The sequence below is a fragment of the Cydia amplana genome, chromosome Z, assembly GCF_948474715.1.
Source record: "Cydia amplana chromosome Z, ilCydAmpl1.1, whole genome shotgun sequence".
NCBI classification, from domain to species: domain Eukaryota; kingdom Metazoa; phylum Arthropoda; class Insecta; order Lepidoptera; family Tortricidae; genus Cydia; species Cydia amplana.
In genome coordinates this window covers 2,356,665-2,384,177 of record NC_086096.1, presented here as the reverse complement: position 1 = coordinate 2,384,177, position 27,513 = coordinate 2,356,665, and the positions used below count along the sequence as shown (strand labels likewise).

General features: G+C 37.0%; 1 protein-coding gene and 1 long non-coding RNA gene across 3 annotated transcripts in view; one reads left to right on the top strand and one right to left on the bottom strand.

Moving 5' to 3' along the window:
• LOC134660882 (adenylate cyclase type 6-like) overlaps positions 1 to 27,513 on the bottom strand; it is a 284,528-nt gene that overhangs the window by 104,998 nt on the left and 152,017 nt on the right. The window lies entirely within an intron of this gene.
• Positions 1 to 27,513, top strand: part of LOC134660963 (uncharacterized) — a 230,232-nt gene that overhangs the window by 118,498 nt on the left and 84,221 nt on the right. Inside the window, exon 3 of one of the 2 annotated variants that reach the window (XR_010097913.1) lies at positions 7,838 to 8,123. The exons of the other annotated variant lie outside the window; for it this stretch is intronic. This is a non-coding gene — a long non-coding RNA (uncharacterized LOC134660963). The remainder of the gene's footprint in view (positions 1 to 7,837; positions 8,124 to 27,513) is intronic. 2 annotated transcript variants of the gene reach the window in all.

Below are 27,513 nucleotides of genomic sequence, written 5' to 3'. Positions count from 1 at the left end.
ATCATTTACTGCTTAATATCTGGGAGACCGAGCTTTGCTCGGAAAAGCTTTAAAATCTCAAAAATGCGCGATTTCCAAAAGATAAGACTTAGTTAAGTACATCGATTTTTCGCCCCCGAAAACCCACATATAGCAAATTTCATCAAAGCCGTTCCCGAAATATATAAATAAATATACAAGCTCGTTTGCTCGTTTAAAGGTATAAGATATACTTACTTATTAAAGCTTGAGTTGTGGGAGCTACACGACGATATACCTACATAATATATACATAGAAAACATCCATAACTCAAGAACAAAATATTTGTGATGTACACACAAATAAATGCCCTTACCAGAATTTGAACCCGGAACCTACCAGGCTAGGAGGCCGTTAGAACTCGAAACCAAAAGTGTGATGTAACATTCATATGGGTCTTATGAACATACTACTTTTTTAGAAGCCCTAGTGTAAATTTCATTCGATAGCGTGACGAGCGTTCGCGTTTGCGTTATGTCTATTTTTGTATGGGATTTTGAACAGCGCGCCAAGCGGGACGTTTTGGAAACTCAAAATGCCATACAAAATTACCCATAACATCAACACGTAAGTACGTCACGTGACGCTATCGAATGAAATTTACACTAGGGGTACCTACTGTACGGCTACCATCAGTTTGGCACTGACATAAACGCCGTCGAGAACGTAATTTACTTTCTATACATCTGGCTCGTACTCGCATATTAGTGAAAACGAGATGTATAGAAAGTAAATTACGTTCTCGGTAGCGTAAATGTCAGTTTTGACACTGTCAGTGACTCATGGTACGGGCTCTGTTAAGGGTGCGTTTTAAATGTTTAAAACGTCGTCTACGTAGGGGTGGGACAATATTACAACGAGGTACGTGACTCAAGAGGACCAAGAATTACTCAAATTATTGAAAAATCAAGAATACATTCATGAAATACTTCCAAAAAATGCCGCCATATTTGTCAAAATATTTGATGTTAGTGGTCTACCATACAAGCTATCATGGTCGCCTTTTTATCACCTGTCATGCCATGCGTCACTTTCGCACTTACATTATTTGTTAGAACGTGACAGCCATGGTGACAAATGACAAAGAGTCGGCCGTCTAAGCCCTACAGGGCAACGTAACTTTTTAACAGACACATACATAGCGTGGTGCAAGTCCGCTAGCGCCATTTTTAACCATGATCAGATCAGTACATCAAATAGGCGTGGTGCAACCCGCCATTATTCTCGAAATGTGGTTATACAGTACCAGTGAGTTTTGTTTGTCCTTTATGTTATTTTCAACCCCTAGAGGGTCAAATGCAAAAATTATAGTTTTTAAGTACAACCGGCGTTAGACTCCAAGCCAGTAAAGTCGAGATTAGAGATGCAACGGATAGTTGTTTGGCCGGATACCGGATACCGGATGTACGGCCTGACCATCGGCCGAATATTCGGTATCCGGCCGCCGAATGTTCGGCCGGCGGAACTATACCTACATTTCGGGTTTCTCAGGTGCGCATTGTGCAGTGTACATTCGCGCGGACTCATTTCTAGTGAGTGCGCGTGCAAGTGAGAACGATGTTTAAATTGTTTTACACACACTGGCACCGTCCCACCTCCAACGGACTAATGTAAAAGCGAGCGGGGCGGCGGAAAGCGCCGAAATTTTAAAACGTAACAAATATAAGAGCCTCGGTAGAGAGTACCATTTTGTACCATTTGGAGTTGAAACTCTAGGTCCATGCATGGGGTCCCAGCGCGCATAAGTTGTTCGCAGAAATCGCGAAGCGTCTGGTTGACGTAACTGGTGACCGAAGAGCTTGCGGCTACCTCGCACAACGTATCAGCATTGCTATACAGCGAGGAAATGTCGCCAGCATCCTTGGTACAATGCCTCAAGGGCCTATTTTAGATTTAAGCTAGTTTTTAATTTCTTTTAGTAATACACTGTATATATCTTGTTTGTAAATAAATGATTATCCTATAATTGTTTTAAAATAATAAACGAGCGTACGATTATGACCGTGATTGTTTCTTAAATCCAATTTGTTTACTCCGTAATCAAGCATTACTATCCGGAATCCGGCCTGACAGTAGGTTAATATTCGGTATCCGGCCGGATAATAAAATAAGGGCCGGATACCGGATAGTAACCGAATATCCGGTGCATCTCTAGTCGAGATCCAGGACTCGAGGTCTTGCATGACGTCACTAGTCGTTTTACGACCCTGACGAGGGTCGCACCATTACCGCCCCAGATTGCAGATAACACTCATTCGCTCACGTCCTTACTGAAATAATAAAATAAATCTGCCATGCCATTAATATTCACGCCATTTTACACCCTACACCCATTTACTTAAGGTGCCGTGGGTTCGGAGAGCGGAGTTTTTGAAAAAGCGTAACGTTCTTATAGTTTGTCAAAGGACTGTCTCATTTCAAACATAGACAGAGAGAATCATTCTGTCTTTGTCTTACACTAGGACGCACCCAAAAGAAAGGGATGAGTATAGTTTTTATTTGTACTTATTTACTGACAATTTGGTTTGACCAACTATAAATAACAATACGGTTGCCTAAAATTTAATTAGCAATCTTGGGGAGTTTCTCTAGTGTCTTCGTCGATTTCAATACCGATTTTTTGATTTTCGTTCGATAGAAAAAAAATCACGAACATAGGTCTAAAATGCACTTTGAAAATGTGTACCAATTGCACTGCGTACTATCAAAATCGTTGCACTTTTCTTAGTCTAACTCTAGTTATTCTAGTCCTACACCGAGCCATGCCCTCTTTTCCACTCGACTACCCAAAGGTAAGGTCGGATAAAACAAATATTTCTTTATCATTTGTCATATTGATATTCTACCGTATTTTGTCGTGATTTTTTCTTGCAATAATAAATCATTCTTATAATAATATTAGAGGGAAAACGTAATTGGACTGTGAGGGTAAATACAAAGTGAATCTTTAGTTCTTTGAAAAGATAATAGAATAAAAGCCTTTAACTCTGAAGCCTTAAGCACGCTAATTGCAATGCTAACATTATTATGGTTGATTTCATCATTATTAGACACCTCCTAAGTCCCGAGTTCCTTTTAAAAGGACAAATTGAAATCCAATTTTGAACTAAGATGGAATAAATGAAGGTTCCAAATTCAAAACTGCAATACTGACTCTGGGTCTTAGGAGGTTAGATATAGTCTGTGCGGAAAGAGAAGAGTCGTGGAATGTATGGAGCCCAATACATTCCACGACTCTTGTCTTTCCGCACAGACTCTATAGACAGTTGTTTGATGGACAATCGTGTTTGACAAGCTATGTTTGACACACAAATCTACAATGTAAGGTTGCCTGTCAAATGTCATAAGTTTTGTCAAAAATTTAATTTTAGGTACAAGCATTTTTAGCTAACTGTACTTTTCTTTTGGTTTCTATCTGGTGTCCTATTTGGCCCTATTTGGTTTTGATTGGATTTGGTACAAAAATGATACTAATCACTATTCTATAATATGATCATACCTCATGTTTAAACGTAATATGATCGTAATACAAAAATCAACAAATGAGACGTCTAATAAGATATATGTCTGTGTCCACACTTCAGCATTTCCGTTTCCGTAAAGTCAACATGTCAGTTATCACGTTTCATAACTACGAGGGCACTGCTGGAAGTTTCCGGAGCTTTTCAACGCTTTACTAACATCACGAACATATTTTTCCGTACGATTGAAATGGCAATCTGAAAAGCACTCGTCTCTTTCTTGGTATGGGCACTTTATATTTTAAAATAAATAAATATTATAGCGCTATGTTACACAGATTAGCCTAGTCCCACAGTAAGCTCAGTAAGGCTTGTGTTGTGGATACTAGAATACGATATACCTATATACATATAATATATATAAGTAGTTATAAATATATAAATAGCGTGGAAGTACGTCTATTCGATATTCAATCATTCCTATGAATCCAAAATATTAGCTGCAAACTCGGTGTAGAGACTCGTAGTTATTTCGTGTAAGTACTTTACTTTTAGATACCAACAGTACAGAATAAATAACAGTACAAGGTACAGAAGACTCACTCTCTAACAAAACGCGTCTATTACGACAGATATGACCGCTAGGTGGCGCAAGCGCGAGCAGGCGTCCGTTCCGTAGCGGTGCGCGGCAACTACTTTATCACGCAGACGAAGTTGCGGGCAAAAGCTAGTATAGAGATATAAGATAGATAACTAGGTAAGGTCATCTCAATATATTTAGACTCTTTTGTAGTGTGACGACCTCTGAAATAGCTTCATCAATAACCCTTCTATAATGGCCACAAATAGGCAAATAATGGTTCAAAAGTTCCAATCGAAAGATAAAGTTCAAAACTAAAACAAAACTACAGCCGACCCTAAACTATTGTGCCGATTTCTGAAAGGGTATTTGTGCAACGCTCCCTTAATCTCTTATAACGTTATGCAAAGAACGGTTTTGAACAGAAAATGAAGTTAGTAATCGTTAAAATTTTAGTAACGTTATTAACCTGTCGTTTCCCACGATATGACATCACCCATAAGCGTTCTGGCTCAAATATGAGCCGCTGGGAGCTGACAGATTAATTGCGCTCTGGCTATGCAAATGTACCTATCGAATTATAATTTATAATTCTCCGAGCTCTCATGCTATATACCTATGTTTTTTAAGCGTTGTTACATAACTAAGAGCCATTTTCGCCTACTATACAAACCTAAATGAGCTAATGAAACTCAAATAATAAATGAATAATTATTATAGAATCTTTCAAAAAATAGACTAGAGAAAAAATATATTTCAGTGAGACAAGCGTTGCAATAATGCGCGATTAGAGCATAGTAACTATATTTAAATTGAGTAATTATGATCATTTTCATATAAAATGTCGTTCTTAGGTATAAAAATCCAACGATCAGCTGTTATTTCCGCGATAACGATGCTTCAGTAATAATGCGTGTAATCTTAATGTAAATATTTAAATAAATTTCACATTCACATACATACAGTAATGTTACTCTCAAACTCTGCACTGTTCTGCTTATAAATACGAGAATCGAACGAAAAAGACAGTATACTGTTTCGTGTACTCAGTATACTATGCTCTTTTATACGTGCGACAATACATGTGTCGCGTTATCAATATTGGCCACTGAACACAACAGAAATAACGTTCGAGAAAGTGTCTTTAAGTACAAACATAATTAAAAATAAGGTTGAATAACGTTCCATTATCGGTATCGAAGTCTCAAACTAGTTTGAAAACTTTCACATCGGTCATATAATTATTTGATATACCTAAAATTTATACCAGTTATAACAACAACCATCACTTTTACCGTGTCCGCTTAAGTTTTGTACGGAACACTAATAACGTATTATACCGTTAAGCGCAAACACAATTAAAATAACGTTGCAATAACGTTGCAGTAGCGTTATAGAATGAGTTAGAAACTAGTTTGAAAGCCTTTAAGCTTCCGGTTCCGCATAGTATTTGACTTTAACTTTGATTTGACGTGGCAAATTGGTTGTTTAGTGAAGTACGATGGCTAGAACGGGTATCCCTTCCTTTCAACAATCGGACAGGCGGAGTGACATTTGAGCTATACGTGGCTATTACAGGGTGTGCTGGCCGTGTTGTGCATATATGACGACGTCCCCTCACACAGCGGTAAACAGTATTAACACATCGGTATGGACCTTTAAAGTTAGGACATGGTACGGGAAAAAGCAGGTCGTGCCGCAAATCTGGCTTTCTCAAGACGGGAAGTATATGACTCGTAAAGCACTGGCAGTAAGTTTTAGTTTTGCGCTGCCGCACCGAATGATAGATGACTGACACAAAAATATGAATAACCAACAATACTTAATACACAGCTAAAATTTGTTACGAATTATTTACATAACTTATATACAGAAGTAAATACTACAGTACAAATACTAAACTAAATTAATAACTAGCTTAAATCTAAAATAGGCCCTTGAGACATTGGACCAACGATGCTGCGGGATTTACTCATTGTATCGCAATGCTAATACGTTGTTCATAATGTATTTTATATTGTAATACGCACTTATTTCTCAGTGCTTAAGCTCTTATGATATTGTGGCCATATTTAGCAATTTAAAACCAATATTTGGAACACGTTTCTGTTAAACGATATGTAGGCGTCAAGGTATCGCAGGCCGCTTTCGTCCTCCAGACTGAGGGTTCGCGGTAGGCCCTCAGCTAACTAGCATCATTCTTCCTACAGCCATCAGTATTGGTTTTTGTATCGTAACTGAAGCATAAGAAATATATGAATGATTCATAACTAATTTATACTCATTTGCTTTAATGACGCCGTATCTCTCTACATTATCTTATAAGTAATAAGTATAAGTATAATTATGGGTCTCTATTGTTTCCCAAAATGTTTTAAGTCATAATGTATTGTTTTCCCGCATGTTCGTTAGTCACAATTCATTTGGTTCAGAAACGCGTCAGTTTTCAAGATTGCCATAAAACAAACCTAACCTAACTTAGCTATGTATAGGATAACCTTACGAAAATCCTGAAAAGTTAACGGTTTCAGTTTTATGACTAGGGGCCCGATTCGGATTTTGAACTAGATATCTATTAGACATCACCAAGATATTATGTCAGTGTCAAACAAGTGTCAAAAGTGTGGTTTTTGTTTGAAGAAACGTTACTTTTGTTTTCGTCTAATAGATATATAATATTTGTCGTATCTTAAAGTTAGAATATGATGATATGATAATATGACAATCAATACATTATGACTTAACACTTTATGGGAAACAAAGGGACCCCTATATACTACTATACTATATACTACTGATGAGGTAATGCAACAAACTGCAAAGTTAGTACCATAGTAAGGCACGACGATGAGTGAGGTATCCGCATCCGTTTCCGCCGTTCCGGTCAATTTCCCCGCGTCATTGCACGTTCGAACATTACCCGTACCACGAGTCACTGACAGATATGCCTACGTGTAAACACCTTTTACGAGTAGGTAAGTGATGTAAAACATAGTATGGCGCCGTATAGTAAAGCCACATTTACTTATCCTGTACGATTTTTTAACTTTTCGAGTTATATCTCTTCTGCAATAAACAATTGGGTAATGCGTTGTCTAGTCAAGTAGTCTGTGTTCTGGTTACCGGCGCCATGTTTATTAATTCACTGTTTGCAAGTCAATTTGTTACAAAAGCGTAACGTCTAAGATATCATATAATTATATCTTAATTATACTGTTACGCGCCTTTGCGAATATCGCATACATTTATCGTTATACGTTCGGTGAATACATTACAAGTATACAGGATGAAATTTTAGGTGAATCATAATGTAAAATATATTATGAACCTAGTGTATTTGGGGCGTCTTCTTTTTTTGTGGATAAAATGCAACTTTATTGTCAGATTTTTGAATAGTAAAAATAGCCGGTGTGTAAAAAATATATTAAACGTGATCTTCTTCTGTATTTTATATACCTACCGTATACCGTGTGTCGTATAAGAAAGTTATTAACCATTTTGCATTATCTGAAATGTTACCTTATTTTTTAAGGTCTTTAAATGTGGAACATCATTAAATATACTTGAGCCATTTTATTTACCTATTTATTCTGAATAGAAATAATATAACAATAAAAAAATAGAAAAAAATGAAGTGTAGGTAAAATATGAAATAAATTGACAAACTTACCCACATTGGCCACGAGAACACATTGTACTTATTATGAGTACACGCGTGTATCGTATAAAAGCGGCCAAGTGCGGGTCGGACTCGCCCATGAAGGGTTCCGTATTTAGGCGATTTATGACGTATTAAAAAAAAACTACTTACTAGATCTCGTTCAAACCAATTTTCGGTGGTAGTTTACATGGTAATGTACATCATATATTTTTTTTAGTTTTATCATTCTGTTATTTTAGAAGTTACAGGGGGGGGGGGACACACATTTTACCACTTTGGAAGTGTCTCTCGCGCAAACTATTCAGTTTAGAAAAAAATGATATTAGAAACCTCAATATCATTTTAAAAGACCTATCCATAGATACCCCACACGTATGGGTCTGATGAAAAAAAAAATTTTGAGTTTCAGTTCTAAATATGGGGAACCCCAAAAATTTATTGTTTTTTTTCTATTTTGGTGTGAAAATCTTAATGCGGTTCACAGAATACATCTACTTACCAAGTTTCAACAGTATAGTTCTTATAGTTTCGAAGAAAAGTGACTGTGACATACGGCGGACAGACGGACAGACAGACAGACAGACAGACAGACAGACATTACGAATCTATAAGGGTTCTGTTTTTTGCCATTTGGCTACGGAACCCTAAAAAGTTAACTATTTCATACTCTCTGTAATTTCACCCTGTTCTTTTACCAGATGTGTTTATATGTGGAATAACATAAAATGGCTACTTACCAGGGCACGTGACTACTCTTAGAACATACTTGTATTCAAATGTGTTTTGATGAAACGCTGACTAACCGTGATACAGTCAGCAGCAGAAATTGCTAAGCGGGCGAGGTGGTCAAAATGAATTTGACGCGACTTTATTGTTAAGAGTAGGGTTTGAGATCCGGATATCCGGATATCCGAAATATCCGGATATCCGTCAAATCTAAGATCCGGATCCAACGTCTCATAGGATCCGGATATTTCGGATCTCACGGATCCGTTAAATATTGCAATGGTCGCGTTATTGGTACGCGATAACGTCATAAAATAAGTACAAATATTGCTTAAACTAAACAGTAGTAACAGTAAGTCTTAAAACGAGCTACCTGCATGCCTCCTGACTGGAATAAGGGTAAATATTTGTATGTTTTAAAGTAATTGTTATCAGGTTTTCGCTCAGTCGCCTTTGGGTCGTCTACCTGGAACTTCATTAGTGCTTGTGCGTGGTGTTATCAGTGACTTTTTTGTGTTATCGTGTCCGTTCCCAGTCTTCTGTTAACATAAATAACATGTGCTGCTAACTGAGTAACTAATATTGATATTTTTTTCTCGTTATTAAGAAGCTGTAGCCCAAATTTCTTAATTTCCCGAAACTTTTGTAGTAATTTCACATTATCTTGCAGTAATTAACTGGATTTATATATACCTAAAGTGTCATTCAATGGAACTTGCTAACTATGTAAACAAACCGCCATACTAAAAATGACACTGAATGTCAATTTACTAGTAACTTTTGTTTACATAGTTAGTAACTTCTATTGAATGACACTTTATAATGGAAGATTGTTGTAATGGGGACTGAATAAATGAGTTAGATACTTTTTCTAAACCATTTTTCTCAGTCGAACGACTGAAGGTATAGCTATTTTACCAAGGTAAAGGAAGTACGTTTTTTAATAGTATAAATTATATCACACCACACCGGTATAAAATAATAAAAGTACATAAATGTAACTTTTTCTCCATTTTCTATTTTGTGAGCTTATAATGGCAAATTTAAGAAAAAACGCCGAAGTTAAAGCGGTGTTTTTAGGCACCTTTAGAATTAATTCTTCTGAGCAGATATATAGAAATAAATTTGCTTTAATTACTTCATTTTTGGCGTTTTCGGTTACAAATCGACTACGGCCTCCTAAAAAAAATGCATAATATTATTAATAGGAATACCTAATTAAAACTACACTGAATATCTTATTATACTTATTTATATCGTTTTGAGATAATAATAATAATTATTAATAATTGTAATTAACTAAAATATGAACATTTTACTAGCTGTTCGTTGTATGTAAGTTGTAAATTTCGTCACCTTTCTTGATACAGATCCGTATTATCCGAATTATCCGGATCCGTCAAATTTTAATATCCGAAATATCCGGATCCGAAAAATTGACGGATCTTGCAAACCCTAGTTAAGAGAAAAAGAGCGTGTCAAGGTAATTTTGAACACCTCGCCCGCTTAGCAACTATCAGATGAGTTAATCTTTTCCATACAAACTTCTCGTATCTTTCACTCGAAGAGGCCTTAAAACCGCTAATTTAATGAAGGTGGGCGTTTTTTTTTGTTGTCCCCTACACTTTTTTTTTTCAAATTTGGAATTTTTTATGTTATTTCTACTCAGAATCACGAGATCTTTCTATCCTAATAGGAGAAATAGACTTTGTATGGCGGTCGCGAAATGGAAAGATCGAAAAATGTATGGAAATTTTGGGACACTTTTTTTCTCCTATTAGGATAGAAAGAGCTCGTGATTCTGAGTAGAAATAACATAAAAAATCCCAAATTTGAAAAAAAAAGTGTAGGGGACAACAAAAAAAAACGCCCAGGTAACCTGTATTTTCAACGTTACTGCGTTATGTTAAATAACGTAGTACTTATGAATAGCGTTATTACACATTATAATTCTGCTAACATCATATTCATCACCTTATTCAAAACCTTACATATAATTGCGTTTTGGACTCAATATTTGGAAAAGTATTCACTGAATCAAAAAATTGTGTTATTTTTAAATACGTATCCAATGATGTGCCTGCGTGGGTACCTACACTATTTTTTTTTACTTTAAGTTACTTATAGATTGCCTCCCTTAAATTTATTTGTTTTATAAATTTTAACTAAGTAGTAGCGGCTAACAAGATACATCTACTTTTCAAATTTCGTTAAAATATGTCAAATAGTTTTTCAGAAAAATGGCTGTGACATACGGACAGGTGGACATGACGAAGCTACAAGGGTCCCGTAGGTACCTACACTGCGTACAAGTAGGTACCTACACTGCGTACCTAATCCTCAACATCGTGTCGGAGCGAACGATTAAATTTAAATTAATGTTTTAAGTACAGACTTACAAGGAGAATTAAACGGTATGTATGTATATAGGTACAGCGCCGGCCCGAGTACTCGATCAGGGTAGAGCGAGATTAAGTTTAGGCGCTCCATACTCAGTATTAGGTTCCCAAAGCCCTTGCTACACGGTCGCCGACAAGCCCCTCAGACCGCGTGGCCTTGGTCTGGACGGACCGTGTAGACAGTTGTTTCCAACAAAATTTGACCAAAACTGATCAAGGTCAGACCAAGGACAGACGGTTAGAACGCTTGTCGGCGACCGTGTAGCAAGGGCTTTAGTTACCCGTCCGTTTTTTCTAGATGTTTGTTTTTACAGTATTTGCCATTTTGGTGCCCCCCTACCATTTGGCGCCTAGAGCGGCCGCTCCACTCGCTCTACCCTAGAACCAGCCCTGTGTAGGTAAGATGTTGCGAATATCCGCATCCGCAACCGCGGAACTTCCGCATTAATTTCAACATCCGCATCTGCATCCGCATCCGCATAATATCGATGCGGAGTTTAATGCGGATGCGGAAGTGGAACAGGTCGGTACAGGAACGTCTTAGCATCGGCGTAAGTGCTAGACTGCTAGGTAATTTAGTCATTAGCCAAAAAAACCTATTAAAATATTATTTAGAAATGAGCAGTCAAGCGTGAGTGGGACCTAATGTACGGAACCCTTGGAACGCGAGACCGACTCGCACTTGGCCGGTTTTTTGAAATAAAAATTACTAAAATGTAATATTTGACGTTTTTTATATATCTATCTTGACATCCGCATCCGCATCCGCGGATGTGAGCCTTTAAAAATCCGCATCCGCATCCGCATCCGCGGATGTCAAAAAATCGGCATCCGCAAAATCCCTGGCATGTATAACCGGTTTATTGTACAAAACACAAGTGGTTGAACATGAAAAAGAGACCTTTAATTAACATTCATACCAAATTTTAGGTCTGTTCTAGAGATTTCGAGGTTAGACCTAATCCGATTGTACTAATGCACGCTCGCTTATTTGTTCAATGATTATGGGCCCGATCCTGATTTTGAATATACGATACGAGATACGATAACGATATGTTTAAGATCTAACTAACCTGTCAAATTAAACATTTGCGCGATTCTGGAGATACTCTTGAACGATTTCCACAAGATATGACTTAGAGATCCAATTCACATCTAATAGATATCTAACTCTATCTAACGTAAAAGTGACATTGGTTGCCCGAATTGCGCTGCAAAAGAGAACTAGTTGAAATCTAAACTATAACGTATCTAGAATGGATCTAGTACGTGTCGTCTCTTGTTAATATCTTGAAATTCGAATACGGCAGTATACTTTGCTGAACATAATTGTGACTTTTAGGTAAAAATGGTTATTTGGGTGTTACGTAACTTTTAGGTAGGGGGAGGGGGGTACACGCAAACGTCAGAAGTCTTCGAAAATTGCGTTACGTAATATTTAAACGCCCCCTCAAATTTAGAGATACCCCACAGAGAAAAACACGAACCTACTCGGCCTTAAAAAATACACATATGTTAAAAAATACTTCCAAATCGTTCATTTCATTTCACGGCCAAGCAGTTTAAGACGAGGGGGTTGCCAGGTAGCGGTAACCATGGCAACTGGATTGATCGAGCCCTGAGTTCGATTCCTGATTGACTAATGAAAACTGGGGTTCTGTTGAAGACAAAAAAAGCAGTCTCTAATTTCTAAAATATTTAAGGTGAAAGTGACTCTGCCTGTCTGTTAACTCTTCACGCTTAAACTTTTGAACTGATTTAATTTTTAACAGTACGGACGCAATTTGAGACCCGGGGAATGACAAAGGATAGCTTTTATATTCATCATTCCACACAGATGAAGTTGCGGGATGACAATATTTAATATATCGGTGGTGGGTGTTTTGAATTTCTAATAACTAGCCTTAACTTTTCCTAAACTTTCCTTAGGTATAGTTATATTATCTCTGTTTAGGCATTATGCTAGGACAGTCATCCGCGAAGAAGACCGAACCCCTAGTGTAAATTTCATTCAATAGCGTGACGTGACGTACGCGTTTGCGTTAAGTCTCATTTTGTATGGGATCTATCGAATGAAATTCATACTAGGGGTTCTGGTCTTCTTCGCGGATGACTGATGTCCTAGCAAAATGTCTAAACAGAGATAAGGGTTTTGTATAACTACATGTGGATACTGGCCGCGTAGACAACTTGCCAATCGCTATCGCTCCGTAGCGTACGAAATGCAACTGTCACTGTCACACTAATATGGAAGAGTGATTGAGGGACACAAAGCGATTCGATGGCGAAGCGATAGCGATTGTCATCTTGGCTAGGCCGCCAGTACCTGCGTCGAAACGTCGCAAATGAGTCCAAGATATGTACTTAGACCCGTAACAAAATGTGATTTATTATTACAATAAAACGACTTTATATTATTTGTCTGGGCGAAGTTTCAAGCACTTATATTTTATGCGTGTATTTAAAAAAGAAAACTCACTAAAAGGGTTACTTTAAAAACTGTCCACAGTAAACAGAACGTGCCCCCGCATACATTAAAGGAACATCTAGTCGCTCCACTGAATCGGTCCGTGGCTATATAGGGTTTGCAATGCGGATCCGAAATGTATGAAATCATCCGGATCCGCCGATATTCCCATACATTTCGGATCCGTCGTCACAGAATAAGTAATAGTATTATTATACAGAACGGCCACGCACCGCCCCGCCCCGACTGGAATTACCTCGCCCCGCGACAAAAATCTGGCGGACTTCTGGCGTACACTCAGTTCGGTTAGCGACGCGATGACGGAACGTTAATGCAAACCCTTTACCGTGGCGTCTACGGATATATAGCCGTTAGGAGACGATGCCCACAATACTGAGGTAAGGTGCTACTGGGCAGTAAATTGTACGTGCCGGGGCATAGATTTGTACGAGATAGGGCACCAAAGATCACCCACCACAGAATAAGTTAGGTTATTATTAAATTTTTAAGAACTAGAAACGTCTGCGAACGGTGGTATTAAGCTTAGAATAAATTTAAAAGTGGAAAAATTGCTGTCTTGGGTGAGACGAACTCACGGCCTCTGGATCTGGGCTCTTGAGTATCCAGACTATCCAGAGGCCGTGAGTTCGTCTCACTTAAGACAGAATTTTTTCCACTCTTAAATTAAAAAATAAAAGCTTATTTAATTATTAATACCTACTAGTATTATAAATGCGAAGGTAAATAACAATATACACCGTGTTTTTTTTTATTTCCGTTAATTTCAAGGTTGCATTCCTGAGCTTAAATCAAGTAACTTTCTCAAAGACACCGATATTCTAATTAACTCCATTTTGGACATAATCAATAATTTATTTTTTTCCTATAAGGCCTCTACAAGCTTGTACACTTGCCTTAGGGCCGGTTTACAAATTGATTAGTGTTTAGAATGAGTTCATACATTTGCTACTAAACTTAAGTACAATCTCGGTCAATCGATGTTCGAAATGACATTGATATGATGATATGTCACAGATTTCAATTGTTTGGTTGAGTTAAATGTAATGCCCGTGTTACAACAACGCTATATGCTACATTTAATTACTTTTTAAACTTTTTTTTTTGTAAAAAAGCAAAAAAAAATTTTTTTTTTAAATTAACTATGCCATTTAGTTATCTTAAACGTACTTAACCATACCCCGAAGTTAACGGAATTCAATAAAAACACGGTTTATTTATAGTACCTACATATTGCCCTTTGGCTATGGAAGGAGATAGCGGCACGATCTTGACGTCTTTCGGATAGATTGGCCTCATATTGCCGTAGAAGGAGACGCGTGGAAGAAAGAGAGGGAGGCGTTTGCCCAGAAGTGGGACACAACAGGCTAACAAAATAAATATGGCCCTTTAAATTTTGGAGATAGGCACGTAAAGTGCTAATTAACGCACTAGTGCGGTAAAGTAGCACCATATGTATTAGGTAGAGTGGAGTGGCGTACCTTTACTATAAATTAACGACGAGCTACTTTAAAACCGATTTGTGGTGTTTTATTCCAGCAATTGCGTAATTAAATGTAAGTTGAATCTTGGATACCTCTCGGAAATCAAATAAAAAAAAGATCCGCCCGATCATTTCTCGCCCTAACGACAATCGTAACAAAGTTTATTTAATAACCCCCCAACCCCCCAATCGGTTATATCGTAAAGCGGGTCGTCATTGAAATTGGGCAGTAAGTCGACGATAAGTACCGCGATAACGCGTCAAATCCGGCGATAAATCTGAGGGCCTACCGCGAATCACGTTCGACGTGTTGGCTCTCTGTCGCACTTGTAAATTCGTACGTAAGTGTGACAGGGAGGCAACACGTCGAACGTGATTCGCGGTAGGCCCTCTGATCCGGAGGGCTGTTACGACATTGTCGGTGTTCCTATGGTTTGGGCGAGTCCATCTTTGCGGGCAAGTCGACTTTTGGACTAGGAAGAGTAGACTAAAGATGAGCGTTTTTTTTTGCCATTTTTATATAGGTATTGTGACCTTTTTTGCCACTTTTGTGTTATTTCTAGTCAGGTTCGCGAGCCCTTTTCATCCTTAATAGGAGAAAAATGTGTCCTAAAATGTCCATATATTTTTCTAACTTTTATTTTTGTCTGTCCAATCACGCAACTACTAAAAAAGCTACGCAAGTGATATATGAAATATGTTATCCCCCGATAGGCAGGTACATGTTTTTCCCTGCTCTCTGCTAAAAATATGTTTTACAGTACATATGGGGCGTACGAACTAGTGCGTAAAATAGCACTTTTCGTGCGTATGTCAACACTTTAAAGTGCCATATGTACTGTAAAACGTTGTTCGATACACGTGCGAATAGGTAACTCGCAACTCGTGTCGATTTAAAATACTCCCTTCGGTAGTGTTTTAATTTATCGCCACTCGTTTCGAACTTCCTCTTTTTCGCACTTGTATCGAAAATAACTATTTCGGCCCACTTGGAACTCTACGTGTCACGTTTTACCGAAATAAGTTTTATGTTTTCTACACGATGGTCCCGTAATGGTCTTTCCACATAAAAAACCGCAATTTAACCTGTTGACCGCCAAAGACGGAAATTGACGCTACAGCCCAATATCAACCTTAGTGCATTTCAGACAAGGTTCACGTTGACACGCCGCACATTATAGGCTATAACGGAAATGTAGTATGGCTAGTTCCTGTCCATATTCATATTTTCAAGAGTCCGCAGTTTGGCCCAATTTAGAACATAGTGTTTGGGTATTTCTTCATAGGTACTTATAACTACGTATATTCGAAAATAACTATTTCGGCCCACTTGGAACTCTACGTGTCACGTTTTACCGAAATAAGTTTTATGTTTTCTACACGATGGTCCCGTAATGGTCTTTCCACATTTTAAAAACCGCAATTTAACCTGTTGACCGCCAAAGACGGAAATTGACGCTACAGCCCAATATCAACCTTAGTGCATTTCAGACAAGGTTCACGTTGACACGCCGCACATTATAGGCTATAACGGAAATGTAGTATGGCTAGTTCCTGTCCATATTCATATTTTCAAGTTTGGCCCAATTTAGAAGATAATGTTTGGGTATTTCTTCATAGGTGTTATACTTATAACTACGTATATATACCTACTGTACTAGCTTATTTATATTTCTTCATATGTGTTATATAACTACGCATATACTGTAATAGCTTATTTAGTGTGTCTATATACCACTTCCATAGCAAATTACACCCCGCTTTTCATCCATCTTTTATTTTAAGAACCTTAACTTAAAATCTCCAATGTTTCAGACCCAGCGCCACATTCATTAATGGCGTGATAACATTAATTAATTCCATTGAACGGCGGAAGCGGGAAGGGAACAGCTAATCTTCGGAAATCGAGTAAATTTGAACCAAATTTCAACCCATGTAAAAAACGGCCTAACTGCCTGATTTGAATTTTAATATTCGTCAAATATTACATCTAGATACGATATGATGACGTTTCTTGAAAAAAGTAACCATTATTTTCCGCTGTGCATCCCCTGTCCTAAACAAATGACAATCGCATAAATAGAAAACGTATCAATCGAAACGTAAGTAGTGTCTTGAAAACGTGACGTGTGCGACAACGATAGCGTGATGTGTGCGTCACGTCACGCTATCGAATGAAATTTACACTAGGAGTACAGTAAAGTCAAGAAGTCAAACCAGTTTTTTTTTAGAACTGTCAAGACGATTTGCTAATATGGAATTTATCTGAAACATTCATTACTCAATGACGTCACGGTCAACTCACCTACTTTTTGTATTTCTATCCGATTTATTAAATAGAACTTTTGTTTAAAAATAACTGCTATGTTTTCTAATAATTATCTAGTGCTTTATTTCATGCATGGTGTGAAATAATTTATTTTAAATACAGTAAAATAACCTATTTATAAATAAACTACGTAACAACACAGACGGAACCCTAGAAGTGGTATTAGTGAAACAATTAGGGCCGCCTTTGTCACAAAGGGTACAGTCGTGCTCGATAAACGTACGCGGCGAAAATGTTATTCAGTTAAAACTACGCTGACAAAAATGCGACGCTCGTGAAAATGTAATTCAGTTAAAACGGCTGTGTTAAAAACATAGCTAAAGCTTGTCGTTCGTGTAGTTCTGTACAGTTTTACGCATTTAATAAATAAAATTGACATCGACAACTATCCGTGTTATATTTTCATGAAACATAAATTGAGACTGATCAGAATTACCTAACTATATTCATACTGCCGTATTCGAACTTTAAGATGTTCACAAGAGACGACACGTACTAGATCTATTCTAGATACGTTATAGTTTAGATTTCAACTAGTTCTCTTTTGCAGCGCAATTCGGGCAACCAATGTCACTTTTACGATAGATCGTGTTAGGTATCTATTAGATGTGAATTAGATCTCTAAGTAATATCTTGCGGAAATCGTTCAAGAGTATATCTCCAGAATCGTGGAAATGTCAAATTTGACAGGTTAGATTTTAAACATATCGTTATCGTATCTTCGCGATGTCTAAAAGATATCTAACAGATGTCTATTACAAAATCCGAATCGGGCCGATAATGGCCGCGTAGCCAACACGCCAATCGCTTACGCTCTGTAGCGATCGAAACGCGACTGTCACCGTCGCACTAATATGGATGAGTCATACAGAGACACAAAGCGTTTCGTTGTCGAAGCGATAGCGATTGTCAGCTTGGCTAGGCCAGTTGTTTAGCAATGTAATTATTATATTGAGTCTGCAATATTTGTGTTTAAATTAATGATATAGGAGCCAACGAGCCTGGTGAAAATTTCCGTGCCCATAGACACCGCACGGCAATACCAGAAATTGTATTCTTTCAGTGTTGTTAACTACGTATGCAAAAAGAGGGCCCGAAAAACCTGACAAATTTTACCCATATATTCCTTTTTACCTAATTAGTTTTGTTACAATTATAAATTTTATACGATCTTTTACATTCTTTTGCTTTCATAAGTAACATAAAACATTTTTTAAAGCGTTTTTCAATATTTTTTTAATAAAAAGACACGTCACAGTTGTTTACCTTCTTTCTAATGTTAAAAAAACGAACTATAGTACCTACGAGAAATATTCATTGCCTACCTACTAAAAATAACTAATCAATAAATCATTAGGCACACTCATCCTAATCAATCATATAAACGTCATAATAACGTGACCGACCGCTTCGTTGTCAGTTTCCAATTTGTTATTATCACCACATCATCGTAGCCTCAGGCTGTGTATAAGATTGTCTAAGCCAAAAAATATTTTGCCGAATGGCACTTTGAAACTTATTTCTCGAATGGTTTTATCGTAAAATCCGATTACCGCTACAAATAAAACAAGCCTTATTTATTTTACCGTGAAACCAGTGGCGGTAGCACGGTCGCATTTTTACTTGTCACCATTCCTGTCAGGTTCTAACAAGTATGTTAGTGCGAAAGTGACGGGCACAGTGACATGCGATAAAAATAGAACCATGCTGCGCCCGCAGTACGTATATGATGGTCAGTCTTGTCTACGTGACAGCGTGATAAAATGGTGTCCGTCACTTTCTTTCCCGTGGTGTTAAACAGTGACAGTTATTTTATCAATCACGTGGATAAGCTATCCATAATACGCCTTTAGGCTAAAACCTTTTCTCCACGCGCGACTACGACCAGTGAAACCTCTGTCGAAACGACGGTAAATAATGGTAATTAAATAAATTTCGTGATATATGTGTGTCTATAAATGTGAGTTAATATGTGTTAAGTAAAATTTTTTTATCCAACACCGTAATGAAACCGAGCGCGACTGTACCTAACGCCCTGTAATTATCACTTTTTGCGACACCCTGTGACATCGGACGAAGGTATTAGGTGGAATTACAGCGTGCAAATATATCTGAGCACGGACAAAACAAGTGCTAATTACAAACCGCCGGACGAGAGAAGGGTTATGTTATACGGGCTGATTTTTATTGTTCTAGTTTTTTTCTTCATATTTTTACCGATTATGTACACAGGTACACCAAAACGAAAAAGGTCGGCTTTTATGTACTTAGGTATGTTAGTTCCTCATTAAGGTCAGTATGGGTAAGTATGACTGTGGGGCTTAACTACACATTTATGAGTGTTTATTCCGAGTGCATAGTTACATTTGCTACTCACTTGTTACTTGCGTTTAGTGGCAAATGTCAGTACACCTATGTGGCTACCACCAGTTTGGCACTGACATAAACGCCATCGAGAACGTAATTTACTTTCTATGCATCTCGCTCGTACTCGCATATTAGTCCAAACGAGATGTATAGAAAGTAAATTATGTTCTCGATAGCGTAAATGTCAGTTTTGACACTGTAAGTGACTCATGGTACGGGCTCTGTAAATTTTATTCGATAGCGTGATGTAGGGATGGGCGTTGAGACAAACAACTAGGTTCGAGTATAAACGTATAATGAATTAAATAACACTTACAAGGCCTTAACCCTTAAATTGGCAAGACATAAAAGTTACAAATAATGTAGTTTTCACTGATAAAAGCGACTAGACATAGTCCAAGCTGCCCTGGAAAAATAGAAAAAAAATCCAGGTTTTTCAGATTTCCAGAAAACCTATGTACCACACGTGTCACAGTGCCAACTAACCAGTGAAATGACGTGTCTGGTGAATGTGCCATGTGTGTACCGTTGCCAAGAGCTTAGTAAAACAACAAATTAAAGAAAAATGCACTTTATTACTATGAAATCTTTATAAAAAATAAGTGTATTAAAACTCTACTTTTGGTGAAAAAGGCGAAAGCAATTCCTATTGTTTTTGTCGCCAACGACGGAACAGAGAGGCATTTTACATTTGATGTAATACACAAAGGTCCTGCCCTCCTTACAGTACCTACAACGCGACCTTGTTGTTACATTTTCAAGAAAATGACCTGCATTGTCGTAGCGGTTACTCTCTGTCGGTCTTTCTATCACGGCCTTGTGTATTAATTGTTTGTCTGGTAAGCTTCTTCCACTTTCATCAATAACTGCCCTTCCTGCTCTACACAAACTATCATACAGGTCAACATGCATAAGGTGTAGGAACCAAAGCCAAGATTTGTGCGCTCGTGTTAGTTTTAAGCACTGTCGACAAAGAAACACAACAATACTGTAATTCATGCCCAAAAATAAACAAAAATTCACAAAACGATGCAATTAATAAACAAAAGTATATTTCGGACAAGTTGGCGATGGAACTCGTAGTACCCGTTGTCTTTGGATCATGTAATTGGCAACGGTACTCCTGTGGTACATACAAATGTTTCGTTTGCCTGACTTTTGAATTAGGAAGGAAACAAGTGATCGTGTAATTATTCGTATAGATTAATATTTCTAAATGAAATTCCACACATGTCAAGTAAAATCAGCACACCAAAAACTTCAAAAAGTTAGTACAACTTACCGAAGGTGCCGGCAAGTGTTTCCTTCGCGAACTAATTTTGGCACTGACAGTTATATCTCAGTGTTAGTAGTGTTATTTATTATTTCTACTATAAACTATAACACAATTGACGAGTTGCCAGTAAACATTGTACAAACAAACCTTTAAATCAAGTTCAGTATTTTTTCAAAGTCAACGTGCCACGTGATTCACGTTGCCAATTTAAGGGTTAAATACTATAGTACCTATGCGCATGTATGTGTGTGGGTATGGTGTAATATACACACTACACCTCCCCCCTTGAAGAAAAAATAATAATTAAAATCTAAACGTTAATCTATTTTTTTTTTAGTATACAGTGGGCCACTCAGATAAGCTAAGAAATATAAACTGCATTACAAAATAAGAGATTACATATATGAAAACACATTTATTACGCTATTACGAGTATAGCAGAAGAAGTTGGACTTAAATGTAGCAACAATGTGCTAAGTTTAATGTTTGTTTACACAAAAAATACAATTTACATTAACCTTAAACATTATGTTAAAAAAAATTATAATAAAATATTTTTGCATACGAAACATTTTAGTTAGTTAGTATTTTACATAAGTAACTAACCTAATAAAAATACACTTAAAATGTAACATTAAAATAATTTTATTTATATAAGAAACAATGCAAGTAGCTATATAATTATCAAAGTGAAAGTAAAAAAAAAAATATGTTTTAAGATACACATGTAAAGAAAACTACAAATAATATATGTTAACATTAATCAATAAAAAAAATCGTTTCTTTTTAGGTACCTAGTTTTTTTTTCTTTGCAAAAAAATATGTCTTTATCCGTGATAAAAATTGTTACTTACCTACTTTATGCATATTCATTTTATTTTTCTGACGTCAGTTAATCATTATAATTATAGAAGACTCATTTCAATAGTGCCTCTTAAGCGGGCATTGCATACTTGTGACATGGGTACACAACGCATATTTCGTGGTCGGCCGACCTTGTAATAAAATTTATTTATTTATTGCTCAAGACACAAGGTATTTTTTTTTTAAGCGCGCAAACATACTTTATATTTATTCATTCAGGCAGTTCTTTTAACACATCCTTACATTATTCCTTCCATGTGTCCAAGGAGTCTCCACGATTGATGCTCGATCGAATCATGGTCAGACCTCCAAGGATTCCCTACCTGCCTTGTGTCTTGGTGTACCCATGCTAACCTAATCGCTCAAGGCCGCCTCTCGGGCCACCGAAGATGCGATTGGCATTTTTTTTTTCAATTATTATCATTCATAATTTCCCAATCTTTACAACAACAAAAAACCCATTCAAAATCGCAGACAAACTACTCATTCATTGAAAACTTTAACATATATAAGAATTTCAACAACTCTTAGTTGATCAGGCTAATCGTCCTTTGAAAAGCTTACATATATATCAGTTTTCCCAACAACTAATGCTTAATCGCCATCCAAAAATCTTACAAATTCCATCATACCATTTATAACTCTAAAACCAAACCATTTACGTATTTATTTTACCTGTACACTACACCATTCTAAGTACACATACAATAACAAAACATTTAACGAAACATCTACCCATATAATCCATCATTGAAACAAACCAAAACATTCTTTTACCAACAAAACTACATTCCTATATTATCTCGATACAGTACCATCCCCATATATTTTACTCATTATTATAACGAAGCCACTTCGTAACTCTGTATTAATATGTCACATCCGTATTAAAATGTCAAGTCCGATACACATTACGTATGATTCATAATAATAAATGTCTTAAAACCCAACTAAAATTATCCTAAATTTTATACAATGTTAGTCTAGTATAATATGTACCTATGGTTAATAGTAGGCACATATTGTGTCGCATTCTTAAATTTTTTATAATATAAGTGTGCTAAGTGTTAAGTACTCTTTCTACTCTTTAACATTAATATTACAACAAAAAAATATTCGATTCAAAACAGTGCACGACGACTATGAAATTTGAGATGTAATAACAGAAGCGACATACCAATCCCTTATATGTGAACACGCGCCGCGGATGACGCGCCTCATTTGTAGGCTATGACAAATATTGTATCTAAGTGTAAAAAAGTTCTATTGTTAAGTTAAACAAATGAAATAAAAACACGAAATATTAAAATGAGATTAAATTACCTATACATTCAATTTACTTGGAGCTAGGAAACGTAATGAATATGTGCCATTCCTTTAACCATATTACTATTTCGTCATCAGGCAGCATACTTAATTATAAAATACTTAATTAAAAATATTACCACACTTCTTCCGATTATGGCATCACCAAAAAATTAAGAAAAACTTATTGAAACTAAATTTCATTTAGGTGTATAAAAATACAAGATAGCAATTGATAATATTACAATCAACCAAATCTAAAATAAGTAGTGGATATAATACCATGCTTCACAAAAAAAAAATGTCAATCAACTGCTTATAACCTAAAAATAGTTACACACACAAATATCACAATTTCATTTCCGTTGTGGCGGGACCGGGACGACTCATATCACACGCCATTCTCCTCGACTCCATCTCCAGCAAGGTCACGTCTGGTCCCGGGACGCGAACTAGCTCCCGGCTGCAACTTCCAACTTTTGTTTTATTTTTTTTTAATTTGTTTTATTTTAGTCCATTTTCACTTTTGTTTTTTCGCCACTTGTCCAATTTTAAATATTAATTTAGATATTTTAACACTTACACTATTTAGTTAAGTCTACACTACACATAATTTTCATTTGTCGTTAAAACACCAACCCATAAGTTCTATCAGTCTTTCAACCTTACACTTCCACTTTTTGTTGTATTGGTCCTTTTGTTGTATTACATTGTTAACTTATTATTTTCCCGTTTTCATGCAAATGTTCCAATATTTTCCACCAAGGACATCGGTAATTATTTCTGACTGGCGCAGCGCACCGCCAGCGCAGCACGAGGCCGCACTGGCAGGATCGCCATGTAGGGATGGGCGTTGAGACAAACAACTAGGTTCGAGTATAAACGTATAATGAATTAAATAACACTTACAAGGCCTTAAATACTATAGTACCTATGCGCATGTATGTGTGTGGGTATGGTGTAATATACACACTACAGTGACGTGACGTACGCGTTTGCGTTAAGTGTCATTTTGTATGAGATTTTTAGTTTCCAAAACGTCCCGCTTGGCGCGCTGTTCATAATCCCATGCAAAATGAGACTTAACGCAAACGCGTACGTCACGTCACGCTATCGAATGAAATTTACACTAGTACTGAATATTCTAAATTCCATTGTCTCCTTCGTTGTAACTTAGCAAATAAACGTACGGTGTAATAAAGTGAGGACGCATGCCGACATCACAGATTACATAATACTTCGGGAGATAACATAAGCATTAGACAATCCATCGATTAAATTTCAATACAATATTATGATCGTCATCATCACGATCATCATCAGCCGAAAGACGTCCACTGCTGGACAAAGGCCTCCCCCAAGGATCTCCACAACGAACGGTCGTTCGCTGCCCTGAACCATCGGTTCCCCGTGATTTTAACCAGATCGTCGGTCCATCTAGTTTGGGGCCTTCCCACGCTGCGTCTTCCGGTAAGTGGTCGCCACTCGAGAACCAACTTGAGATTATGATCGACAACAAGATCAAATTAAATTGAAACATAATACATGCAGGGTGAATAAAAAAATAAAAACAGTTTAGAACGGAAAGACACCCCGAAAGAGCCCCAGGATTCAGTGATAGGTACCGAGATTCCAGAATCTGACGTTCAGATCATCCCGTTGTCCTGGATGTCAGAAAAATATTATGTACTAATTATAAAAAAAACCGTTTTCGATAAAATGCAAAACCAACAGCATATTAACGAATGAGAGAATGGCGTATCTATCATATTACATTATCTATAGGTACAGTGAGCAGAAGAAGTTGGTTAGCGGGCGAGGTGTTCAAAATTACCTTGACGCGACTTTATTGTTAAGAGAATAAGAGCGTGAGCTTCTGCTGCTGACTGTACCTACAAAATGCTGCTAAATACCGGGACGACCGTCGGAAATTAACAAATGAGCCCAACCCCGAGCATCTTTAGGGTGAGTGGTGTATCTTATCTACAGTGTGCTTGTTTAATCTGTGCCTACACGCGATAAAATACAACAATATACTGCGAGAAATGTCGGGACGACCGTTGGCGTGAAAGGGCCTTACAATAAGGACACTACGTATAAGTAGCCACACAGCGGTTCCCAATCTTTACACGTTCTATATTTTACCATATCACCACCCCTAGCACATGATTGGCGATGGCGCCACAGTAGGCATCTCGCGGCGAGATAGACTACCCGTCTTTTTCTAATTATGTTAATAAAAGAGGGAGGGAGGGAGAGCGCCAATCATGTGCTAGCCCGCTGAATAACTGTGAGATTTGTTATACATATATCATAAATACTATTGACAACTGGTTATTTAGGTACCATGAATGCGAGTTCCCGATATTTCGAAATTCACATGAAATCTTCGCGGACTAGATCCACAATTCCGGTTTTTCGAGGTGTCGTGGAATATTATCTTAGAAAAAGTATAGGTACTTATCGACGAATTTAGAAGCTGCGTCTATGAAAGTTTGAAGTCAGTACAGGCTGCTTAATAACGTGTTGACAATTTTTTAAAGTATATACCTAGTACTTTATTCTTACTAGCATTTTTTTTAATGTCATTAAAAATAAAACAACAAGCATTTAACAAAAAATAAAACGTTATTCTCAAAATATTATCCTTTAGCTTTGATACACAAACGCAAACCTGTGTTAAGGCTCCGTTAACGATTTTAGAGCCAAAATGTAAAATTGATAGATTTAGTCGTTGAAATTGTACTCCTTTTGTTACTTAATATCTAAATAACAAGTATTGGTTTCTATTGACACGTCTTCTCATCTTGCCTTTTAATAATAAGGTCCCGAGCGTGCGTCACCGGCAATATATGACGAGAAGGGGCAGTTTTTAAAAATTCATCAAAAAATTATAGTTATAAATTATAAAAAATTATGTATAAGAACAGTTTCAGAAAATGTTGTAGATTGTTTAAGTATCAAAATTACTTTGAAATTAAGTCGATTTTCACGAAAAATGTTCACTTGTTAATTGTTATGAAGTAATACAATTGATTTCGTCTAACTTTCATTTACTCTTGTTCAATATCATATAACAAAAATGTAGTCTATGCAAGTTGGAGTATAGGATATGTGTAATACATAAGTACCATTTTTAGCAGTCCATACTTTACGGAATTTACAAATAAGATCGACTAAATCAGTGCTTTACGCGCGTTTACCTAAACGTCCATCAGAAAAAAAATCATTACTACAAATGCAAGATAAGAAGACGTGCTAATAGATACCAGTACTTGTTATTTCTATTACGTAACAGAAGGTGTACAATTTCATCGACTAAATCTGTCAATTTTACATTTTTGCGCCTAAAATCGATACCGGCCTCTTAAAACTATCAACAATATGCCGCAGTAAAAATACATACGAGGGGTATTCAAAATATTCTCGGTATGAGAATGAAAACAAACAAGTACGAAAAGTTTGATATTTTTATTTTTCAATATACTCCCCCCCTATGTTCATACACTTAAAAGATCGATCAATTATTTTTTTTAATCCCTCGTAAAAATATTTTTTATCTTTCGTGTAAAAATGCTCCTCCACTGCCGCCTTCAATGCTTCATCGTCAGAAAATTTATTTCCACGCAGATCCTTTTTAAGATTGGGGAGCAAAAAGAAGTCGCTGGGGGCTAAGTCCGGACTATACGGTGGGTGAGTAACAGTTTTAAACCCACGTTCAACAATAGCTGCCTTGGCAATATGAGCAGTATAGACGGGGGCGTTGTCATGCAGAAGCAGAATACCTTTGGTTAACTTTCCTCGCCTCTTTTCTTTAATTACATCCTTTAATTGACGTAGAATGTTAGCGTAGTACTGTCCTGTGATATCTACACCTTTTTCTTTATAATCGATTAGTAATACTCCTTCACAATCCCAAAATATCGTGGCCATGACCTTGCCAGCTGAAGGGATGACCTTCAACTTCTTGGGATGAGCTGAACCCTTAATGTGCCACTGCATGGACTCTTGTTTACTCTCTGGGTCATAATGATGAACCCAGGTTTCATCTCCAGTAACTATTCTTTGCAGCACCTCATCAGGATTTTCACCGCACAGGTCAATAAAATCGGAACAACAAGCTACACGCATGTCTTTTTGAAGCCGAGTCAGCATTCGCGGAACCCATCTTGCACTTACTTTTGACATATTAAGATGGTCATGTATAATATCATGTACGGTACCAATAGAGAGATTGGTTACTTGTGCTATAGATTTTACCTTCACTCGACCATCTTCCAATATAAATTTTTCCACTTTATCAATATTTTCTTGTGAAGTAGCTACTACAGGCCGGCCAGGTCTAGGGTCATCTTCAATACTCTCCCTTCCGCGTTTAAACTCGCTTGACCACTTTTGAATGGTAGATAAAGAAGGAGCAGACTCACGGTAAACACAATCCATTTCCTCTTTTATGGTTTTTTGATTTTTAACCTGTTTTGTCAAGAATTTTATCACGCATCGATGTTCTAATTTAGTTAACATTGTCAATTCGCACAGGATGTTCATGTTTGTTCAG